A 12,480-nucleotide genomic window follows, 5' to 3' on the forward strand; every position below is an offset into this window, starting at 1 on the left:
CATACAACCATTTACACATTGGAAAGCTACTGTATGTTTAAAAAAAGGTGACAATGTCATGAAATGTAAGAGATTAATTATTTTTAAGTCTCTGTAGCTTCTCAACTTACCACAACAAAATTATTCTAAGGTGATTCAATGATTTTATTAAATACCTAGGTCAGATATGCTGTTATGTAAAACATTCCACACTTCCACAAAAAAAGCCCTAGTCAGCCAGGGTCAGAGTTCAAGAGTACAGAGAATAATTCAATGAAGTCCAATCAGGAGTAAGTTTGGGAAAAAAGCACGTGGGAGTCAACCTTATTACGTGCAAATAAAGATAGCAGGATTTACAGCATATATTAGATCTTATTTACTAAAACCCATAGACAAGGAAAATACCAGAAACAGACATCTTTTGTCAGTTACTACTTTTGATTGATAGATATTTTTCAAGTGAGATGATGCAATACAACCTGTTTAGAAATGAGGGTGGAAACAAGACTTGCATTAGTCTTGTCATAACCATCATCCTTACCATGTCGATAAGCACAAAGTGTGTATATAAAACTATGAATGGGAAATTCTGACAGAGTATTTTTCCAGAAGATACAAATATCATAGGTTAAGACATCTAGGACAAGTGAATATTCTACTACTTGAGCAGCACACAAAATGAGATCTTCATCCCACTCATTCTCTGCCCTGAGCTGCCCCTCCCCAGCTTCAATTAATTATTTATTTTACAAGCAGAATTATACAACTTCCTACTTGTAGTTTTGCCTGAGAAATAACGCTAGCACTTTACTACGTTTCTTATTATGGTTGTACATAAACTATTAAAGCTTTATTTGCAGGCATTCGCCATTTCAGAGTTGTCAAAGCTGCCTTTGGATTAGGTATTATTTACTCAATAGAGAGGATAAGGCCACAATGGAAAGAATGACAGATTATGTCATGCAGTTGAAACAGAATACCAGACTAATTCCTACTGCTATAAGATTGACTTAGCAAAGACTGGTTAAATAATTGCAAGCTCAATAAAAAATTCTGGTAATTATTTAAAGTCTTTGAAAAGATTTGTAATGCTTACCTCAATGACTCTTGTTTCAAAATCTTCAAAAGTTTCTGTTGGGAGAAAAATGGGGTATTACATTTCCTTGTTTTATGTACCTATCAGCACAGCTCCCTGCAGGTGGTATAATTTAAAAAGGACACAACTTTTAGGTAACTGTAATTTATAAATTAATCTCAGCAGTAAGTAGAAAAGGTAAGAATAATTTGAACAAACATATCTTAAGTGAGGTTTACTAGTTACTTCCTTTTTAAGAGACCTCAAATATGTTTTTATACTTGACTCTATTCATTCGATCTCTTTTAGAATAAGGTCAGTGAAGAAACAGCATGTAGCTCTCATTTATAAAGCACAGGGTTTTTTCATTTCTTTAGTAAAACCCATGTATGTGAAGAAAACTAACTTAAAGAAAATCTAGCTAAAATAACTTCCCAGAAAGTGTAATACTACTCTCATTATAATTACAACACAGTTCCTGTTATAATTAAGAGATGACAACTGTTAAATACATTAATTGTGCTCTACTAGGGATCCCAGCCTCCAACTGCAATCAGTATCTCATCTTGTTAAGTACCATGCATGCAGCAAAGTAAGATGGAAACTGTCTCCAATGACTGTCCAATCTAAATAACTAGCGTAGCAAAAAGGAGGAAAAACAATCAGTTTTTAATGGTTAAGCAAGACATATAAATTTAACTGGTTGGTTTGAACATCACACAGAAAGCAAAGCTGATAGAAAAACTGAGACATCCTCAGAATCTGTTGATTATTTTGATCACAAGCTAAACCATATAGCCTCTCCAAATTAAATCTGAAGCTTTCTTTTGGAAATCACTGCAACTTACCACTTACATTGAAGCATTTTTGTTAAATTATATCCAATATTCTTCCTAATAATTTCCAACATAGCAGAAATGCTAAGAAAAACAACTATCCACGGTGTGTTATGAAAACAATGTTTTCACTTTTCACTGGCTGGCAGCGTAACCGCCTTCTTCCCTAAATACTGCTCTAGAACTGTAAATGAACCCCAAATTTCATTTACACTGAGCAAAGGCTGTAAATGTTTAAAAAATAAAAAGGTAAATCACTAAATGGGTCACTTCCATCATGGCCAAACTATTATTCAATATTGTTCAGAATATTCTCAAACTTGTATTAGGCAATCAAAAGGGATTCAAAGAAATTGCAAGTTTTTCTTGATACATACTTCTGTGAAATTCCAGGAAGGGGAGAAGGAGGATAAAACAAAGCAATACATAGCCACTTCTTATAATCAAGAATCACATTGCCTGACTTTTTTTTCCCCTTTCAATTTCAGATTCTGCCTGAAAAAAACCATTTGCAACCAAAGACAATTACAGCATCATTTATTTTGTCTAGTAACAGTTAAGGTGTTTTGCATTGTAAAATAAACATCACTTCTACGTCACATCTGTGTTCAGGTCTTTTCATCACAGTGGTAATGAAACACTGAACACAGAGCTCTCTTCAGATAAGCATTACATATTCAGCTCTAAGTGCTGAACATATTCTTTAGTGTCACTGCACAGAAAGTTAAGTTTCTGCTGTCATTAGAAGGGACTTCAAAGAAGTATATGTTTGGGGTTTTTTTTTAATGTCTTACAACATTGTGGGGGAGGAAAGAGCAAGAATACTGGAAAGCTCTGGGCATGATGCGGGCATCTACAGGTACCGCCTCCAAAGACAGAAAGTCAAATGAGAAAGCATTTCCATGCAAACAGCAGCCCGGTCAGATCTTTTCCAAAGGCCTTCACCTTGACACATGAAAAGTCAGCAAGCAGATCCCTGAGGCTTGACTATCAGCAGTTCCACTAGGATTTCTCAAAATCCATTTTACGAAAGCAGGCAAAATTGCTGCAAATCATGGATACTGCCAAAGAATCCAATTTTCTCTGAGTTTCTATTTCAAAACCTAATGACCGCACAAACACATGAATATAAATTGCAAATGTATTTGTTTCCTTTTATGCAATTGAGAGTATACTTATAATTGATCTACATTTTAATACAGATACATTTTCCACAAAGAGTATTCTATTATCAGCTTGGTTGTGGGAAAAAACCCTAACTTTGAAAACAATGGACAGTGGAGCAAAACGCAACGTCTTGGTACAAGAAGCAGAATAGATAAGAGATCCTTCCAGCCTCCTGCTTTTCCAATTTATCTCATGAACAAAAGCATTTCAGTGTAACATAGACAAACAGTGTTAATTAAAGCATTTAATACTTATTTTATTTGGTGTAGTCACAGTGAGATTCTGGAGAAAGGCTGGGGAGCTGAAAACAGTATAATGGTGAAGAACTGGAGACTCATTCCTTCACCAAACATTGCTTTATCGTTTACACATAACCTCCAAGATGATCATAAACATGATCCTCTTGGCACAATTCAGAGATTTGTTAGTCTACAAGAAGTAGACTTCTAGCTCACAGTAGAGGATATGAATGCCAACAGGCACTCTGTTCCCCCTCTGAAACCTCTCCGGTTGCATAGAAATACTGTAAACTTGGAAGAAAAATAACTATTTGCAACTGAAAAATATGGTCTTTCTCTACTCATAGCTAGCACAATAAGTAAAGGTGTAGTGGAAGAAGATTGCCCTGCAAGAATGGAGCATATAAAAATCACAGTATGTCCCCAATTATTTTTTTAAAAAAACATACTGGTCAATTTCAAACAAATTTGTCAGATGTTGAAGGCTATCAACATGGAGGTTTCTACAAACTTCTTGTACCTGTTTCCATTAGGAAATATGAATGCTGCTAAAGGAAGCTGCAGCACATGCTCAACCTCGTTTGCTACTACAGAATCTAACATCAGAATACTAAGAAGGGCTGAACTGCGGTATCTCAATCAGAGCTTGCTTAGACATCAGGGAATCCAGCCACGCCACAGCGTCAGGACAAGAGGATTCATTGCATTTGGTGATTTCAGGTCTATTCCTCCTACCACTTTGACAGTGCTTTGCATGCAGCCAATGTCCCAGTTCCTCTGCAAAATCATTAATTATCTGAACAAGAAGATGCTGAAAGAACTATGGGGATCTGAAAATCCCCACAATTTTAGCAGATTAAAAGGAAATCAGTGTATACTAATTGGAAACTGCTTTTTCTCAAGCACATTTATAATACAAGCTAACAGTTTCGTTTTCCTATTTTGACTGCAGTACCCTTTCTTCTTTTTGACAGAACTTGACCTGGCTATTATAGCCCTCCACACAGCCAACTTTAATGCAAGTAATCAACATCAACAGTATCAGCCAAAAGCAAAATCAAGGAAAACACCAGAAGGTAAAATTCAGACATGCATAAATGTTGTTTGCAACAGCTGTCACCTCTTTTAATGGAATATACTACTTAAAAATATATTTGAATTTAAAACCAACATAGTCTGGTGTTCAAAGTATGGAACTAGAACCGTGAAATTTTCTTGACTTTCTCTGTATTCCACCACTGACTTATGGGGAATTTGGAAAAATTAATTAATTTCTCAAATCTTCTATTGTTCAGTTTTAAGATTCGCTGACTGCCAAGTCCATTCTCACACCATTACCTCCCACAAAAGATCTGCTTTCAAGGTAATAAAATGAAATGCAGGGAAGTAAATAGAGGAAATCTTTCATTTGTATACTGCAGAACTATGCTGATATTAAAATAGAATGCATTGGTCTTAAAATTGAAGACAACCAAAAAATACTTGAAGTGGTGGGCAGGCAATCTCTCCTTAAATTCACAAGGTAAATCTGAGGGAAACAATGTATCTCAGATACTATGGAGACAGAAGCCACAAAATCATCTATACCAGCTACAGCAATGGAAAACCTGAAAAGGCAACAGAGTAGTAGATAGCAACAACGGCATGAATATACAAAGCAGAAAGGTACAAAAATACCAGCGTAACTTCAGTCTACACAGACAAAGACATTAGATCACACTGGAAAGACAATGCTCCCTCTACACAATGGCTTGGTTCAAAGCATGCCTGAATTTTTAATTAATGCCCAATAGAATGTAACCAGAAAATATTCACAGACAGAAAGAAATTAATCAACAAAGCACCAGGCAGACAGGGGAGCACAGATGACTGCAAAAAGATCAGGCAACAATATAATTGTGATTCCATACACGTAATTTCCCATTTATGTTGACTTGTTGCGATGTATGTTCCAAGATCCAAGCTTGCACTGGGGCAAAGAGAGTTCTGAAAACATGAACAAGCTGAACTGTTAGAATGACTGGAGTATGCAACAAGCCTGAAACAACAGTGCTAGAAAACACCTTTCCTAGCTCATCTTACTATAGAAGCCTATGGAAAGACAACAATAAATATACAAGCATCATTAAGTGCTTCACAAGAAAAACTCAGCTGAATATGAGTAACAACTCATTTTCATATTCAAATACTTGGAAAGGATTAGTCTTCTAAATGTTAAACAATACTATTGAATTTCTAGTGGTCTGAATGACAACACTGCAAAAAAAGTGAAGGTCACCTCTCCACTCCACATATAGGGCCTCTAGTTTCACTACGATATTAAAAACTAGGCAGCAAATAAATAAACAAACATTAGTTACATTCAAACTACATAATCTTTAACTGTATTTCATTATAGGAACTAGAAAAAAAAAAAAAAAAGCCTTAAAAGATCCTGCGGGATAAATCAGAAACTATGAAAAACATGGCTACATTTCATATTCAAGACAATTGTTGAAAACAGAAAAATATTTCCATACTTCAAGACTCCTATAACAGTCTACAACATAATACAGTACTCTGTAATATAGCATAATTTCATAGAGTCTGTAATACCTATATTAAACTAAGCAGTGATTTAACTGGTATTAAAACAACTTGTTATTTGATTTAGCTGCCTTGCTTCATGTATGGCTATATAAGACAGAAGTATAAAATTGATTTTCAATCACAGGAAAAGTTTGGATCTCACTTTCTCTGAGTCCCTTACCAGAAAGCCTAAATAAGACTAAGACAGATATTCAGTTTTCTTACCTCCATTAGGACCTGGGTCAGGAGGATCCAGAATGACACCTCCCCAGCAACTCCCACTCCATCCTCCCTCTCTCTTCACTTTTATTTTTCTTTTCTTCTCCCATGTATCTCTCTGCTGAACAATTTGAGACTGAATTCTCTCTCGTTCTTCTTTTTTTCGCTGAGTAACTGCCTGGACTCTACCACTTTGTATCACAGGAACATTAAGACCAGGCCAGAGGAAACCGGAGCGTCCTTAAGAATAACAGAAAAAAAAAAATTATTATATTTTATGCCAAATTAGGACTGAAACTCTGCACACTGGAAAAATGCAATAAAAGGAAAGGTTCTCACATATTTCAAGTGTGTTTTATGACACAGAATTTATATTTAAAAACGAAGAACAACATTAATCAACATCAGTATTTTTTTAAAAGACAAATCAAGCAGTTCTGACACCACAGAAATTAACAGCAATTTGTCAATTTATTAAATCAAGAAACACTATACATGAAAAGGTCAAGACATGTCTCCAGCCCCTTATTTGTCAATCTACCTTCACCGATCTCCTGGCCTTTATTGAGATTCTTCCTTAGCTTCTTCTTCCTTCTCTTTCCTCTTCCTTTCTTCACGCCCACACCAGTTTCTGCCAAAGCTCCTTTCCATAGCTCATCAGCTGTCACTGAAATAAAAAAGCATTCATAAATAATGTACAAGTACAGCTTATATTGGAAACTGAAGCTGAAAAAACCCAAAACCTTGAAATGTTAACCCGTGCTTGATCTTTGCTGGGATTTAAACTGTAGGATTACTGCCTTGCTAAGAAAGTGATTTCCTACGACGTGTATGTGTATCTGGTGCAGAGATGCGCCTCTACTCCTGATGACTGCAATCAGATAGGTACACAGGAAGGTGCATGGTTTTTAAAAGGATTTTCAAAATCAATTTAAAGGCAAACATTCCTAACCAGTAACCGGTGAGGTATTAAATCCCAGGTCATTAAAAGAAAATAATGTGTTAGTAACTCAGAGCAGCAATACCTGCAAGCACTTATCCAAGGGCAATTATCAATGACAGTAAACTCGAATCACTCCTAAAAATATTCAAAGTTAGCCCACTTTAAAAGCCAAAAAATACACAAAGTTAACCAACAAAAATCTGCTCTTGTTCTCAGGTTCTGACAAAACAGGAGGTTTCCCTTTTTGCCTGTACAAATGCAAAGGAATGTAAGGAGGAAGGAAGACATAGTAGTGTTGGGTTGAGGGTTGGGCTTGGTGATCCTAGAGGTCTTTTCCAACCTTAATGATTCTATGATGAACGTAAGACACTTTGAACAGCCTCATCGCAGAGCTCGGGCTTTGGTCAGGCCTCCTCACTCAGTAGCCACGTACATGACATCCACTATGATAAGACGTTTCACCCATCGTATGAGAGCATGACTTAGAAAGCACATATTTGGTAGTTATCTTCAAAGTACTGTTTGCCCAACTGATGGAAATATATGATATCCTCACCAAAACAACCACAAAACCTACACCAAAATGAAACTGGTGATGTGAAGAAGACATCACAGACAACGTTTCATCCTGTTAGTCCAGACAAGAAGGCTATCACCATGGAATACACAAGCATCACCATTGTTATATTTGCAGATTAATATTATTATGTGTTTCACCCAGGGGCAGTGTTACTATGGCAGTTTCAATCTCTTGTCTTCTCTGATTAGAAACTGATTTTGTTTATTGAAAGTCAGTAAACACTTTTAACCAGGGAAATTAAAATAACTATGCTCAAATGGCTACAGCTTCCGAAGAGCAATTCATCCTTGTTAAGATTAATGCATGGAACTACTATGTTGACAACACAGCGAGGGACAGGCACTATCCAGGATTTCAAGAGGTACCACTAAGTGCCCAGGTTCATTTTTGTATTGAGTATGTTTGTATACACCGTCAAGGTGGCTCTTCCAAAGGTACGACGCCCACCTTTTCTGTCAAAAATCCTTTTCAAAGTGGGGTGCATACCTGTGATTCTTTTTTGAGAAGTATAATCCTAAATCAAGTGATCAAAGCTCAGTACATCAGAAAGCAAACATACAAGGAAGGACACACAACACAACATGTCCAGGAAGCTACAAAATAGTATTCCCTCAAGATTGACAAGAGTAGAATGGCCTAGAAAGTCACTACATACCCACATAATATATTGTGGAAATAGTACAATAAGCCGAAGTATGTAATGCAGATTTCGCCTGTATTACAGACAAGTGGAAATTGTGTATTACAGACAAACAGAAATCCCCATGGATTGCACATAACAGCAACATTTATCACACTTCTTATATGCTGTGAGGTAAGAATTGTATTGGCTCCTGGGTAGGCTTTAGTATTTGTAAAAAAGAAACTTCTATCTGAAATTACACTCCCTTTTCTAGACATTCAAGTAAATCCCAATGTCCAGAGGTTTATGGTTAAAAAAAAAAAATCCCACAACAGTAACTGTATCAAATAGCTCAAAACCAGTGCCTGAACTGTCAGCCACTAAAAAAAATTCCAGCTGATTACAACAAACTGATGCATGTATGTGTGCTAAATGCAAAAAATAAAATCATAAAAAACAATCGTAAGCTGCACAGAACTCAACAAATAGAAAAATTTCATTGCTGACTCAGCATGTTACTTTCAATAAAACCAAACTGTGACAGGTACTAGACTGTCTACAGTAGTGAATATTACCCTAAGGTAACACTGCATTAAGGTTCAATGTAGAAAAAGACTGGTGGTAAGCAGGTAATGCATGATGCAGCTTTTCACATTCTAAGGTGGACTATAAGACTGCTGCATGAGTTGGAAGGCTGATGATCAATCATGTTAAGCTTCTTAGCTTATTCAGAAAACACTGTGTAACCAGCAATCTCTTTTTTTAAAAATGATATTCCTGCTAGCCTGGAAACATCGAATTACAATAAAGGTATTTACATTTTTCTTTTTGTGGCCTACTGAATTTTGCTGAAAGCATGCTTTATGAAAGCTGATTGCTAACAACCACTAATAGTAAGTTTGTATGACACTACTCTGTGTTGCTTCATCTACATAAAAGTTGTTTGTACTGTTCTGCAAAGGATTTGATTTTTTGTCTTTTTATACAATCCTTGAATTTCAGGAACCCTAGTGCTTACTTCAGAGGAAGATGCATATTAGGCCACATCTCCGTAACTCACAAGTATTACCAGACTGGCTGTAATCCATATCAGAAAGCAGTATCCTAGATCCTGATAAACTGAGATTAAAAGATTTCTTTGCTTCCTTAAAATGAGTTCCCAGCTTGCTTAGAATATAAACTACAAAGAAAGACAAATATCAGTAAGTTGGAAAACCGAAGGGAGTAAAACAGTTGAGCAGGCTCACTTCTTTCACTTATAAGCAACTCTTCCTTAAGTTTCCTGATGACAAATAGCCTTGTGGCAGCACAGCAGCAGACATCCAAAGACATTAATATTAATGATGTAATAAAAATACTAATGAACATGTTATAATAAATACGCTTCTTTCAATGTACTGTTGCCCACTAATGCCATTACATCTATGCATCTGTATTATATTAAAGAACTTATTAAGGTCTTTTCAAACACTAACATTCTCTTCCAGGTTTTAGCTTAGAACACATACTGTCATTTGAGTTCTCAGTTCTTGGAGAAGTAAGGAAGAGATAGAGTGTTGCCAGACTGATTAGAATGCACAAATTGTATTCCCTTAATCTTCCTTCATAAACAGTGTCCTGTAATCCTGTCATCATTGTTGTTGACCAAATCAAAACATTAAAGAAAGCCTTTCTCTAGACTGAACAAAGACAATCTTCAATCTAAAATATTTAGAATGCTTAGAGATATTTTAAGGCTTTAATTAATGTACTTAATTCAATACATTTTAAATTTATTTTAAATTTTAAATTTTATATTTTAAATTTATTTAATTAAATCAATTTATTTAATTTTAATTTTTAAATGTAATTTTTTTAAAATTAAAAAATGGAAAGGATTTAGTTTTAATTAGGAATTAGTTAAATTAAACCACCAACCCAAGTAATACCACCTACTCAAAAGAGAACAATGGGAAAGGACAACTGAGTCTGCGCAATAATTTACATGCAAAGCAAGTAAGTTTGTACCAATCACCAAAGAGAATAAAGCCGAAACAAACCGCACGCGCCGCAGCCGCTCGCCACCCGCCGACCCGACGCCGCGCCGCCTCCGCGCTGCCACTGCCCCCCCTCAATATATTGGTCATGGTGTCACATGGTATGGAATGAACCTGCCATTGGCCAGTCGGGGTCAGCCATCCCCACCATGGCCCTGCCCCTCCCAGCCCCCCCTCCCCGCCACGCGGCAGAGCGCGGGAAGCTGGAAAGGTAGCCGACCCCCACAGTGAGGAGAATTAATCCCTTCTCAGCCAAAACCAGCACAAGCCCTCCTTCACACCTGCTGAGGAGCACCATTTTGCGTCGTCAAGCACCATGTTGCATCGTCCAGCACCACCTGAGGAGCCCCGCATTGCTTGGTTGCGTACCACCTGAGGACCCCACATCGCATCACCCTGCACTGCCGGAGGATGCCCACGTTGCATCACCTGATGAGTACTGTGTCACATCGTCCAGCACCACCTCAGGAGGTCCCTGTGAAGTCGTTCCACATCAGCTGAGGAGACTTGCGTTGTGTCGCCGGAGAAGCCCCACATTGCGGTGTGTCACCTTGCAGTGTGTTATAGTGTGTCGCGTCACCTGAGTAACTCTGCATCTCATCGTGTTCTTAAGCGCCATGTTGTAGTACAACGAGTTGTGATGTCCAGCGGCCATCACGTCGACTGAGGAGTGTGCTGGTTTTGGCTGAGAAGGGGTTAATTCTCTTCCCTGTAGTGCCTGTAGTAGTGAGGGACCTTTCCAGCTTTTCATGCTCTGCCACATGGGCAAGAGGCCAGGAGGGGCAGGGCCATAGCCAAGACAGCTGACCCCAACTGGCCAACGGGATGTTCATTCCATACCATTTGATGCTATGACCAGTATATTAACCGGGGCAATTGGCGTGTGGGTTAGGCGGTTGCAGCTCGGGGACTGGCAGTCTTGGGTCGGTGGGTGGTGAGCAGGTGCGTCACATGTGGTTTGTTTTGGTTGTTCATTCCCCCTTCCCCCCTGCCTGGGTTTCGCGCCTGTCTCATAGTTTTCCTTTCTATTGCATTATTGTTTCTGTTATTGTTTTACTTTAATTATTAAACTGTTCTTATCTAAACCCATGAGCTTTACCCTTCTGATTCTCTCCCCCATCCCGCCGGTGGGTGAGTGGCTTCCATGCAAGATCGAAATAACTGATATACTTCAAGGCCAGCATTTTAATAACAAATCTTTTAGGCAAAACATCTCTAATCACTGAATAACACAGAAAACTACAAAAACCAACACCAATCTTTAACACATACTTCAAAATCAGCATGGTGTAGATTGGATAAACTAATATCAAGAACAGATGAATCAATGCTGTGACCAGCAGTTTTTGTTATCTCAAACTCATCGTGTCCCATGTTGGGTGCCAAAAAAGGACTGTCATGGTTTGGCACTTACGATTCTCTCCCCCATCCCACTGGGTTGGGAGAGTAAGCGAGTGGCTGTGTGGTGCTTAGTTGCTGTCTGGGGCTAAAGTAAGAAAACGTGGTTGATATAAGAATAGTTTGATAATTAAAATAAGACAGTAATAGTAATAATAGCAGTAATAATAATAATGATATAATGAAAAGGAAAATAACTAGAGAGGGGGAGGTGGAACGTTGGAAGGGGGGAAATACAACAAACAACAAGTGATGCAACCACTCACTACCCACCGACTGATGACGCCGATACCCAAGCCGCAATCGCTGCTTCCCCCGGCCATTCCCCCCAGTTAACATACTGGACATGAAGTCATGCTATATGGAATATCCCTTTGGGCAGTTTGGATGTCTTGGCTGTGCCCCCTCTGCTCCCGGCATCTTGTGCACCCGGCAGAGCATGGGAGGCTGGAAAAGTCCTCGAGTAGTACAAGCATTACTTAGTAACAACTAAAACATCAGTATGTTATCAATATTACACTAATTCCAAATCGCAGCAGAGCTATAGTGAAGACAATTAACTCTATCCCAGCTAAAACCATGATAGAAGGTGAGGACCAGCAATAGGTTTTAGTCCTAGCACCTTTCATGTGCAAGCAATTGCTGGAAGGTTTTAATTTCAAAGCTGGGCTCTGGCGAGAGTGAGAGTGAGTGTTAGGTCCTTTGGGAGAGAGGGGCAAGCGCAGAGCCCCAGTGTTTGTGTGCTGTGAAATAGCTGTCAAGAGAAGGGGAGGACAGTAGTAGCTTTTAGCCTTGGCATGTGTGGGAGCAATCCCTGG

The 12,480-nt window shown here is 38.2% G+C and overlaps 1 long non-coding RNA gene across 1 annotated transcript; it reads right to left on the reverse strand.

Moving 5' to 3' along the window:
* Positions 1–1,073: 1,073 nt before the first annotated feature.
* Positions 1,074–6,771, reverse strand: LOC142055045 (uncharacterized). The gene is made up of 3 exons (XR_012659785.1): positions 6,625–6,771; positions 6,090–6,323; positions 1,074–1,110 (listed from the first exon to the last, which is right to left on the reverse strand). It is a non-coding gene; the product is annotated as an uncharacterized LOC142055045 (long non-coding RNA).
* Positions 6,772–12,480: the final 5,709 nt, after the last annotated feature.

The sequence above is a fragment of the Phalacrocorax aristotelis genome, chromosome 3 (assembly GCF_949628215.1).
Source record: "Phalacrocorax aristotelis chromosome 3, bGulAri2.1, whole genome shotgun sequence".
In the NCBI taxonomy this organism is placed as follows: Eukaryota; Metazoa; Chordata; class Aves; order Suliformes; family Phalacrocoracidae; genus Phalacrocorax; species Phalacrocorax aristotelis.